General features: G+C 40.8%; 1 long non-coding RNA gene across 1 annotated transcript; it reads left to right on the forward strand.

The window, feature by feature from the left end:
* The first annotated feature begins 70 nt into the window (after positions 1-70).
* On the forward strand, positions 71-10906 carry LOC146766784 (uncharacterized). The gene is made up of 3 exons (XR_014957106.1): positions 71-638; positions 1389-1717; positions 1805-10906. It is a non-coding gene; the product is annotated as an uncharacterized LOC146766784 (long non-coding RNA).
* The last annotated feature ends 414 nt before the right edge of the window (positions 10907-11320 follow it).

The raw sequence follows: 11320 nt of genomic DNA on the forward strand, positions 1-11320 counted from the left end.
TGCAGCCCAGCATCATCCCTAATGAGCTACAGCTGTGAGGAGCAGGTGAGCAGCACTGACAGCAATGAGCCATGGAGTGCCCAGGTGCCCTGAACAATCCCAAAGAGAACAAAGGGCACACAGGTGCAATGCATCAACATGAGGGGATAAAAGATTGGGTTAAAAACCAAGAAGGACAGATGCTTGCAGCCTTCTGATACGGTGAGATATTACTCTGTATGGGTTGGAGCCTTCTGAAGCTGTGTGATACTCTTTGTGCTGTGGCTGTCCCAACTGCAACATGCACTGTGACAGACTTAAGTGAAACAAGCTGTCCCCTTGGAATGCCTGAAGTCCACAGGGGATGCAGAGATCCACTCGCAGCCCATGGGAAAAGTGCTTATGCCAGAGTGGGTGGATGGCAGGGAAAGCTGTGTCCTAGTGGGAGACCTGAATGGAGAAAGAGAAGGCCCCTGCTTCCAGAGATAGAGGAAAAAAAAGCCCTTGCTTCTAAACTAGAGCAGCCTACCCTTAAAAGACTGTACCCCTGGATGAGTGACCCACACCACAGCAGTTTTGGGATGACTGTTTGCCCATGGGAGGAACCCCACGGCATAACAGAAAAAAGGTTCCTCTCCCTGAGCAAACAGAAAAAGATTGTGAGTGATAAACTGACCAAATTCCCCATGCTCTATCTTCCTGCACTGTCAGTGGGAAAGAAGGAGGGGCTGGGAGGAAAAAAATGTGTTTTAAAGGTTTATTTTATATTTCATTATCCTCTTCTGAATCTGTTAATAATAAATTTACTCTATACCTTTAGATTTGAGCCTGATTTGCCCTTGAATTTTTTTTCTCCCAATCCTTAATTCATGACTCCTTTGTAAGTTTTTTCCTCTCTTCCCTGCCCAGCTGTAGTGGAGAAGGGTGAATGAATGACTTTTGTGGATACCTGGTGTTTGGCCAGTATCAAACCATAACATCCATGCTTGATGTTATTTGTCCTGTTTATGTGCTTTTACAGATTAGAGCTGGGCAGAAGAGAGATGTGGCTCAGCAAACTTGAAAAAGGGCTTTTTCTGAGTCAAAATAGCATCTTCAATGTTTTTTTTTTTTGTTGTTGAAATGAAAACATTAAAAACTGATTTTGACTTAATATTTTACTACATGAAAATGTATTATTGATCTTGAAATCACTGATACCTTTGGAAAACCTTTTGATTTGGAAAACCTTTAGATTTTAACTTTAACCAATTTTTGAAGATTTTGCTGTGTTTAAAGTGAAAATTTTCAGTTAAAATTGTCCAGATGGCTTCTAACTCCTTTCCTCTACCAAGCAGAAATAATTGGCAAATAAAACCAAAAGGTTTCCCCTCAGTGATAAATCAGTGCCCACCTGACCTTTATTCCAGGCTTGGAAGGAAAGGATTCAGCATTTTCAATGCTTGCTGGGGCTGGCAGTGACTACAGAGCCTGTTATTCACTGGCTTTAACATTCAACATCACCCTGAAGAGCAAAAGACATTGCCCAATGCCTCGGGAGAGATCTCTGCAGTGAAGAGATGACTCCATCAGCTGAGCTCTCTTCCTTTGTCCATTTATTTTCTGACTGGATTCATCATTCCAGTGTCAAAGCACCCCTTCAGTCATGGAACCCTGGAACCTGGGATGTGTCACAGACATTCTCTGGTGCAGATGCTGCCTTGGATTTCTCCTCCTCCAGCCTGTCCTTCAGCATGGGGTAAGTGCACGTAGCCCCTAAACAGTGAAAAAAAATGAATCACAACCTATTGTAGTTTGTGTTTTACTCATTTTGTTATTTTTCCAGGTTACTGATTCATTCAAATTTCTGAGCAAATTTCCATGGTAAGATCTAAGGTGTTAAAATGTCTCCCCCAATGCTTGATTATCTTGGCTGCTGCAATTTCCTTTTTGAGATGTTTTGACTGGAAACAATGATGATGGTGGACTCAAAACTAATGACTCACTTTCAGAGAATGGGGACTTATTTGAATTCTTGGAATTAGAAGGGGAATATGCAAAGTACCTCTCCACATTTTCACAAGGGTTCAGTGTGAGCAAGCCAGGTGGTGACCACAGATAGGTTTTAAGAGGATGATTTTGAACTCATTCATTTGAGAGGAGCAGTGTATCCAGGGACAGAAGAGGGTAGAAGTGTGGCCTTTACTTTGGTAGTGATTAATGAAGTGGACTGAGTTAATGAGATCATTAGTGTTTATGTATGGACCACACAGCCCAGCTTGTTTGTCCTACTGTGGCACAGCAGTAGGACTTTGCATTTGTTCACTGCTCAGCAACAGTTCTAGTAAATGTTTGGCTCTTGCTCATTCTGCTTTATAAATCATCTGGCAAGTGATGTAATTACAAAAAAAATATTTCTAAATATGTGGTAGCAAAAGGGTAACTGAGGGGAGAGGCAGGGGAAATGTTAATGCAACTACTTTTATTACTTTCACGATCAAGAGGTGTTTCACACTTCTTCTTAATCACGCAGGAATGTCTTTGCTTTCTGGTTGTTTCATGTGGTCCAATACCTTTCTGGCTTTTCAATGTAAAGCTGAGTGACAGATTGAATTCCCTTAGGAATCCCACATCCAGCTTTTGTTTTGGTGTTAAGCACAGCTCAGTGAGCTACACCTTAATAAACTTGAATTTATCCATAAAACTTAGGTTATTTATTTATTTTGATTTTGGACAGCACAGCTGTGACCAGGAGGGTCGCAGACATAATGCAGGCTCTTTTGCAGCACCGTGTTCCTCACTCAAAACCCGACCTCAGTCACTCTTTCAAGAACAACATCAGCAAAATAAAAGAATCTCGGGGTTTTGGGTTCCCTTTTGTCACTAACTGCCTGTTCTGTATTGATGCATTTTAGGTATTTTGAGTGTAACCTGTTTGAAAAAATGGACACTAATTTGACAGACTGCTTCCAAACAAATAGTTAACTGACCAAACTAACTTTTGACTACCCTTCATCAAAGGCAATACATCTGAAACCAAACAAAATGGGAATTCTTCATTGCAGCTGGAGTGTCTGTGCCTGGCTCAGAAAACACAGGTGCAGCAATGACACTCCTTCAGTTTCCAGTTTACTGTTCTGAGGCTGGAAAATCCCCAAATGACACGAGGTGGACCTGTCACTTTGCCTTGGTGTTGGGTGATGTGTCAATGTCCTGCTGCACTGCAGGGACCCTGCTGGGGACCTCTCCAGGGATTTCCTGCAGGAAGCAAGCTCTGCATGGGATCTCCAGATCGTATTTTCCCCCTGACAATTTGCCCAAGGTGCATAATCCAGTGGGAAGCATTTCTGCACTGAGTGGACCATGCCTGGAAATGCCTGTGCTGGTGGAATGGGTCCTACTTGCATGTGAAACCTGGATTTAATCACAGTTTTCCACAGTGTATCTCAAATTCCTTACAACATAATAAGGATTGAATAGTTTGGAATGTCAGCCAAAGGGCTGGTTGCTATTATGACAATAAGATGAAGATAAATTTGCTTCTTCCAATAATTTTAGTCTGCATCAGATTTTGTGTGTTGAGATTCTTCTGATCTCTGCTCAACTTTGCAGAAGGGAGCTTGTAAAAGAGGCTTCTTTCTGGTTGTCATATTTGTTCTCAGCTTTTCAGCCAGTATTACAAATTTAGATTTAATTGTTCTTAAAATCCTGACACAGCCTTGGTAACTGGTGAATTTTCTAGGTGTCTGCACGGAAGCTTTGAACAACACCCACGGAAAGGAAAATTCCTGTTCTGACTAACCTATTGCAGCTGAGGAGTAATAAAGAGAAATAATCCAATATTCTAGGAATTTGCATGGATTTACTTTATTTTGAACAATCCTTCTAATTTAATCTTTGTTTAAAGCAGAACACACCCTGCCAAACTGTGCTCTGGTGAGGGTTTTATTTTTCCATTCCCTTACCCTGTGATTGAATTGCATAGTTCCATAATTGCAGCTATTTGAATCTGAAACTCAAATTAGAAAGACTTGAAAGAGGCAATGCAGGAGAAGACATGAATACAGCATGTGAGGAATTCTATGTTCCTCTCTGTGAGTTGGAAGGGTTTATACTGTGATCTCTTCCCTAAAATGTAGCTAATCCCATTTTAGTATGAGATCAAATAACTTCTTTTTTCCTTCAGAGAGGGAAAGTTGCAAAGTGCATTTATGCTGCTCTAGCTTCAGACTTGCTGCCCCAAATATTTTAATGTCTCTTTTGCTATAGTTATTTAATATTGTGGTCACATTTTTATTTCAGGTGTTAAGATAGTCACTGTCCTATGTTTGCTGCTTTTTGGAGTGGGTATTTATTTATTTTCTAGGCATTTAAGACACCTCTATATGGCAGATCCCTCTAGGAAAGAAGCAAATCTGCCATGTCCTAAAGCTCTGATGACCTGTAGATACCAATTCTCCTGAAGAAGGACCTCCTCCCATCATAATCCAGATATAATTAATCCTGTCTCAGTTTCCTGGCAGTGTAACTTAAAATGAACCTGGCTGCTCTGTATTCCATCACTCCTTGCTCCAGGACTTTCTTCCATTCTTACAGCCCCTGTAAAGACCTCCCAGCCTAGAAGCAGCTGCTGCTGAGGCCACCTTGAGCATCTTTACTTTGGCTGGGGACACCATGGAGACAAAAACATCCCACTTGTTTTGATAACTTCCCATTTGTTTAGATAATCTCCTGATAAAATTCCAGAGGAAGATTATTCATGTGCTCCCCAGGACATGTGGAAATTGCTTTTGAAGGAAGTCTGGCGAGCAATGAGATGACTTTCCTCTAAAGCCCCTGACCCTGGGTGCAGACAGCAGCAGTTCCACTGCAGCTGCTTAGGTTCACTTGAACCCTTTCATGCCACTTGTCCTTCCTTTGGAAAGCAGAGAGAATCCAATTTTGATTCACCTGCTGCTGATCTGGTTGTGGCTGTCTTAAACTGTGGAACATTTTTAATATCAGGTTTTTGTCTTTTTTTTTTTTTTTTTAATTAGTTTCTTCCATCCTTATAGGGTGTTTGTGTAGGGTATCAATAACATCTTGGGCATTTACCAAGTGGAACTTTCAACTTTGCTTCTTTGTCTTGTCTTCTTCATTGAGACAGATGGAATTTTGTTGGAAATGCACACTTGAAGGCTGGGTGGTTATTAGTGCTTTACTGTTAGACTGAGGTTGGAAGGTTTTAATGGAGGTAATTAAGAATCAACTTCCTTTAGCAATAATTGTTCTAAAATAGTCTGAAGGACTCTTGACATGATTCATTATGACCTTTCTTAGCACAGTCTGCTGCAAAAAGCTTTTCATTTTGTTGTTTTACCTAGAAAGAGAAGAGAATGGTATTTAACTAAGTGCTATTTGAAAATCTTTCCTCTTGAATCAAGCATCTGGCAAGTTTTCCCTGGTGGGATCCCACTGGGCTGAGTATGTGTGAATTCACACTCTGAGAATGCATCCACGCACTCGGGGTGGACCGTGCTCATCGCTCAGCAGAAACTGATATTATCCATTTTTATCTTGTATGCTGCATTTGGTTGCTTAAGTATTTTGGATGGACTCACACTGACCTTACTCATCAGAGGAGGTTAATCCTGACCAAGTGCTGGGGTCATGCTAGTTCTGCTCAGGGATGAGAAAAATTCATTTTTTACAAAGGGAGAGGGAGTTTTGTGATCAAAATTACAGAGTTCTTCTTTGGCAGATTATTCAGTTAGCCACATGCTCAGAGAAAAACCCATTTTTCCCTGTTCAGCTAATTAAAAAGCAAGTTCATTATGAAATTCAGTTCCTGATCTCAGGCCAAGTTTTTTGTGGAGTACTGAAAATACAAATTGTCTGTTCAATTTATGGCAACCCTTTCCCTACCTTCAGCTTAAAAATGGATTTAAAATTAGGCTTTTCTGGCCATGATTCTTCATAAACCAACAGCTCTTCCCTGTGTTCTGTGAAACTCAGAGAACTTACCTTCTTTATATCTTGTTCCCAGGAAGGGAAGTCTGAACACCAAAACAATCCAAAGCTACCTTGGAAGGACACTGTAAAAGGAGAAAATATAGAGAAATACTTTGTGTCTATGAAATTTGACACTGAGCTTTTCTGCCTCAAGCACAGACAGTAGTGTAATTGATGACTATATATATATTTTTTTAAAATACCTTATTGGGTGTTGATTTTGTCTTAAAATAAGCTTCAAATTTCTTTATTTAAAATTAAGAAAATTATGTTATTTACTTAGTTTATTTAGTTTATATTTATTTTATGTTGCTTACTTTTGGGGTAGGATCTCTCATACAAAGTTACAATTTTGGAATATTAGCTTTAACTTCCTTTCAAAGCAATTTTTACCCGCTGTGAGAAGTTTTATATTTGATGACTTTCTCTTTTCATTTGTGCAGAGTTACATTCCTGGTGTGCATTCCCAGCTACTGTTGGCAGCTGGAAGCAGGTTCTTCTTTTTTAACAATATATTGCTATATTTAATCCAAATTGGCTGGAAATATCTTGAAAACAAAAAGTAAACTAACGGCATTACTGAGAAAGGCTGTCATTTTGAGAAGAATTCCAAGAGAAATAAAAGAATAAACTGAACATGCAATTGTATAACTGCCACATGGAAAAGAAATGGAAAAGGAAAAGAAAAAACTCTTCAGGATCAGGAAAAAATTAGACTCTTTAAGAAAAACTATTTGTGTAGGCACCTTAATTCTCCACTAATAAAACTCTGGTTAGCTTAGAAGTTTGGAGATGGTTGGAAGACCTAAATATAAAAAGAAGAATCAAAAGCTGCAGTGATAAATCTTGAACAGTGGTGTTCTTGTGCTAATCAACATCTAAAAATTATATTGTTAATAAAGAGCTTGACTGCACAAATTCCAGGGATTTTAATTACAAATCTATTTTTTATTGGCTCCTTGCCTGTGAACAGGAGGTAGTTGGAGCAGAGGAATTTTGTGTGCTGAATAAAATTCTGGAGCTGTTTATTCTTCAGAGGTAATATTGCCCCAAAGGTTTTTTTTGTGGCTATTTTTAGGTGCTTGCAGTTCATTTTGGGAGACAGCCACTGCATTACAAAAGCAGTATTAATAGAGATATTCCTTAATTTCTTAGTTCGTGTGTGGTTTAAGCTGACACCAATTATAACAAGTTTATGAGGTTTTTTTTCCTCATCAAACAGAAGTAATTGTTCGGGGAAGATTAAATCTTGGGCAGGTCCTTTTGCAAAGGAGAAGTTGCTTTCAGAAGTTTCCCCTGAAGAACTTTTAAGTTCCATTGGGGTGAACTGCTGCTTTAGAAACGCAGCACTAAAGTGGATGGAATTAAGTCAGTAAGTCGAGGGCAGAATGCTGCTTTCAGGTGGATCTTTAGAGGATAAATATAATGTAAGACCTTCAACAGGACAAATTTATTTCAATGGGATTTTACAGTTTGTACTTAGTTGTCTTAATTCCTCTGTTTTGCCACTTTTGGACTTCAGGGAAATCTTAAAATGCCTCTTGTGCTTCTATTCCCTGTTCTCCACCTTTATAAAACAGGAGTAAAATATTTGCTCATGAGAAACTTTGAATTTTCAGTTGTAAAAGGTGTTTGAGTACACCTTTTTTCCAAAACTTTCTTTTCCATACCTTCATTATAGTCTCTGTTTCACCTCAAAAAAAATTAAAAAAAAAAAAAAACAACCCAAAATCTGAACAAGCAAACAACACTTGAAGGTAACTCAGTGTTACAGTTGGCTTCTTATAAAAACCTCCACTGAGGCTGCTTCCCAATTTCATCAGCTGAAGAGCTGGATAGGATTTTTCTGTGTATTTTCCCCTAATTTCCTGCAGGAGCCACTGCTGCTCAGCCTGGTACCCTTCTCCTTCGTGTGAATTTCCCTGGGTCCACTCCCCCTCTTCTGCATTCCCTTTACATCTAAAACCTGGAGATTTGCAATTTGGGACAGGTATTGGCTTGGGAACATCTTTGGCCATCAACGCCCAACCAGGAGCCTTCCTCTCCTCTCTGTTCTCCCCCAAGCCACAATTCTTATTATTTTATTTGATGGCAATGTTTTGCTCAGTTTGGGGAATTACAGAGAGTGTTGCCGAGCTGATCACATGTTCCTTTCTAATGAGTTAGTCCATTCTCAGAATTCATTTCTCATATTCATTCATATCCTCAGTCTTTTATGCCAACTGTTATAGGTCACTTGAGTCACCTCTCCCACACCCACCGATGGGGCCAGTAGCTCACTGCATTTCACCAAACCCAAATATTTGCCTGGCTATTAATTACAGCCCCATTTGCAATCAGTACACAAATAAAGGCACAAGATATTTCACAGTAAAATAAGGACTTTGAAGAAGCTGCCACTCCTCTGGGTTAATTTATCCCTCAAGAAAGGCTGCAGTATGGGGAGAAGCCCTGGGCATGGCCATGGTGCTAATTAGCAATCTGAGCTCTGACCTGAACTCAGAACAAAACTCAGATTTTGTTCTCTCAGGCTTGTCAGTTGTGTGTGTTGTGTTTCAGATGCAGAATGTGACTGAGCCTTTACAAATAAAAGGTCATAAAAATACATCAAGGAGGCTTTCTTGTGCCCAATTTCTTGCAAATTTTTGCATGTGAAAAATTTCATCTTCCATCTTAGGATGCAATAAACATTTTTTTGAGTTTTCCTGTGTTCTGTGGGTTTGAATGTCAAATCTGTGTCCTAAGCATGTGCTCTATATTTTAATTAATTCCTTCTTTTATTGTGGCTCTGCCTATGCTGGGAGAGAAGGACTATTGAAAAGCTGGGTGAGTTGGCCTTTGGTTACAGTTCTTACATAGACAATTTATGTCCTTACATTTACAACTTATACAGAAAGTATAAATTCTTTCTTCACAGAATGCTTAATTGTTGAAACATTTTGGAGCAGCTCCTACAGCCAGCTTGGAGTAGTCTGCCAGGAGAATACCTGGAAGCCAGCTGGTACTAGGAGCAATCACCCTGTGGGGAAGCTATTTTGACCACAAATACTAACTTAGAACTCTTTGGGCAATTTTTTTTTTTTTCCCCTCCAAGATTGACACATTTTGATAAAAAGACTGCTTTTAATAAATTGTTTTTCTGCTGGGAAATTTTAAGCACATCCTAGTTATTTACATGTGCAGATTTATGATTTTTTGTTGGACCTTCAAATTTGTAGGAAGATTTTGGCTGAAGGATAGCAGAGGTGTCAGAGGCTGTAGGAGGTGTTCTCTTCAGTGGCCTAAAGTGTGATAAACAGCAGCAAACTAAGGCTGGGCTTCCTATGTTCCAGCACCACATACGTATTGAATCTCAATTAATATCTCTTTGATCTTCTGTTCTCCTTCAAAAATGCCATTAACACCAGCTGCTCAGGGGAGGGGAAAATTGTAAAAATTTTTCCTTCAGCAGCATTTTCCATGTCTGGGGACTGAATTTGGTGGTGTGATTTTTTGGTGGTTTTTTTTTTTTTTCTTTCCTTAAAAGCTCTTTTTTAAGCTTTAAAGAAAAAAGAAATGCTGGAAAATTCCACAGATTTTTATTATGTGACTTTTGTGCATTGTCAAAAAGACTGGTGAAGCCTTGAATGTGAGGAAAGGTTTCCTCATGAAACTTTTAAGACTTAATTATGGTGATTTTCTGCCAGAGGCACTGAGGAGCCCGGAAAAGAGTGAACCATGGTCAGAAATGGTGAGCTGTGCCTTGGAGTCCTTCTCCTCTGGATCTGATTGATGCCAGGGACTGAAACAAGCCCCCAGCATTCAGTGGAAAGGGACTCTGAGCAAGGTGAAGTGGGAAATGACCCTTGTAGGGCTGGTCACAAGGACCAGTGTGGGGACAGAGGGGGAAAAGCTCTGCAGGAATTGGGGAACATCTGGAAAACTTCAGCACAGACAGACTTTGTCATTTCTGTCCCCATAGGAGCTCAGGAATGTGAGGCTGAGCTCCACCATGATCCCATCAAAGCTGAGATGTTGCAGGAAGTGAGGTGGGGTCTTATCCCCATTCCTGTTCTCTGGCCCAAGGCTGGCTCTCATTTAGTGTATGGACAATAAAAACCAGAACTTCACTCCATGGATTGGATCAAAGGTTTGAATGGGGAAGCCCTTTCTGGGTTTCCTGGCTGGAGGGGGACACTGTGTCTTAACTTTATGCTTTAACTTGCTGCAGAAAGTGAAGTGAAAAAGAAAAAAGTGAAAATGTGAAAGATGAAAAGTGAAGATGACAGTGACGAATATTTTGCACAGTGATTAAAGCCTAAAGGAGAAGTATCTCCAAAGAGCAAGTTACATTTTCCAAATTGAATTGTTGAATGGTTTTAGTGAAATACTGGTGCCATTTTCACCCCTTAAAGTTAATTTTTATTAATTTTTCAATTTTAGAGTTGAAATTTTTAATATTATTATTTTTTTTTTTTCAGCTAGCTGGTAAGACCATGCTTGTGGCCTGCAATCTGTGTGATTCCAGCTGTGGTTGTGCAGTACTGAAATACCAAGGAAAGGTGTTTTTCTTTTGAAGTGATGCTAGAAAATTCTCTCTTCGTGTGGCTGTTTTCAGTCACTCCATCACCAGGGCTTCATTTGGCTTTGTTGTGAGGAGTTCAGTAGGGTGGCTGGGTTGCAGAAGACATCCCAGGAGATTTGGATGGTTTCTCCTGTGGTCTCCTGATGGGAGAAGGATGAAATCCACAGCTTCAGGAAGGTTGTGTGAGGTGCAGAAGCGCACAGAACTCAGTGAGTGTTTTGGCACCCCTGTGGGTGCGCGCCCCATGCAGTGCTGGGCTGGGGAGAACCCGCTGACCTGCTCTGGGGAGCTGGAAACAGCAGCTTTGGTGGTGTTTACAGATAGGTGGGCTGGATTTCCAGGGTGGTGCTGGCCCAGACTGGGTTTTTCCTTTCCCAAATTAGAGGCTGAGCATGTGGCTGGGAGCTCAGCAGAGGCAGGGAGAGGCTCCCAGGCACTACACAGGCAGCACCTGGGGAGCAGCACAGGCTCTCCCCAGCCCTGCTCCCCACAGGTCCTGCACTGAGAGGAAAACCCCTCACCCTGAGCTCATGGTCTGGCTTTGGCACTTGGTGTGGGGTGCTGGCTGTGCCCCGGCACTCAGTGAGCTTTGGAAAGAGACTTTCCCTCCTCAGACACAGTCCCTGCAGCAATGCTGCCCTGGAGAGGGGATCTTCTGCAGGGTTGGCTGAGTGAGAGGTGTGCAAGCAATGCACCCTGCTTGGGATTAAACAGAAGTGCAGTAATTCAATTATCTGTGAGGAGGAAAGAGAAAGGTGTGAAATGGTGACACAATAAATTGGTGTTGCCACGGCTGTATGTGACTGA

This window comes from Lonchura striata, chromosome 8 (assembly GCF_050655825.1).
Source record: "Lonchura striata isolate lonStrDom1 chromosome 8, ASM5065582v1, whole genome shotgun sequence".
NCBI classification, from domain to species: Eukaryota; Metazoa; Chordata; class Aves; order Passeriformes; family Estrildidae; genus Lonchura; species Lonchura striata.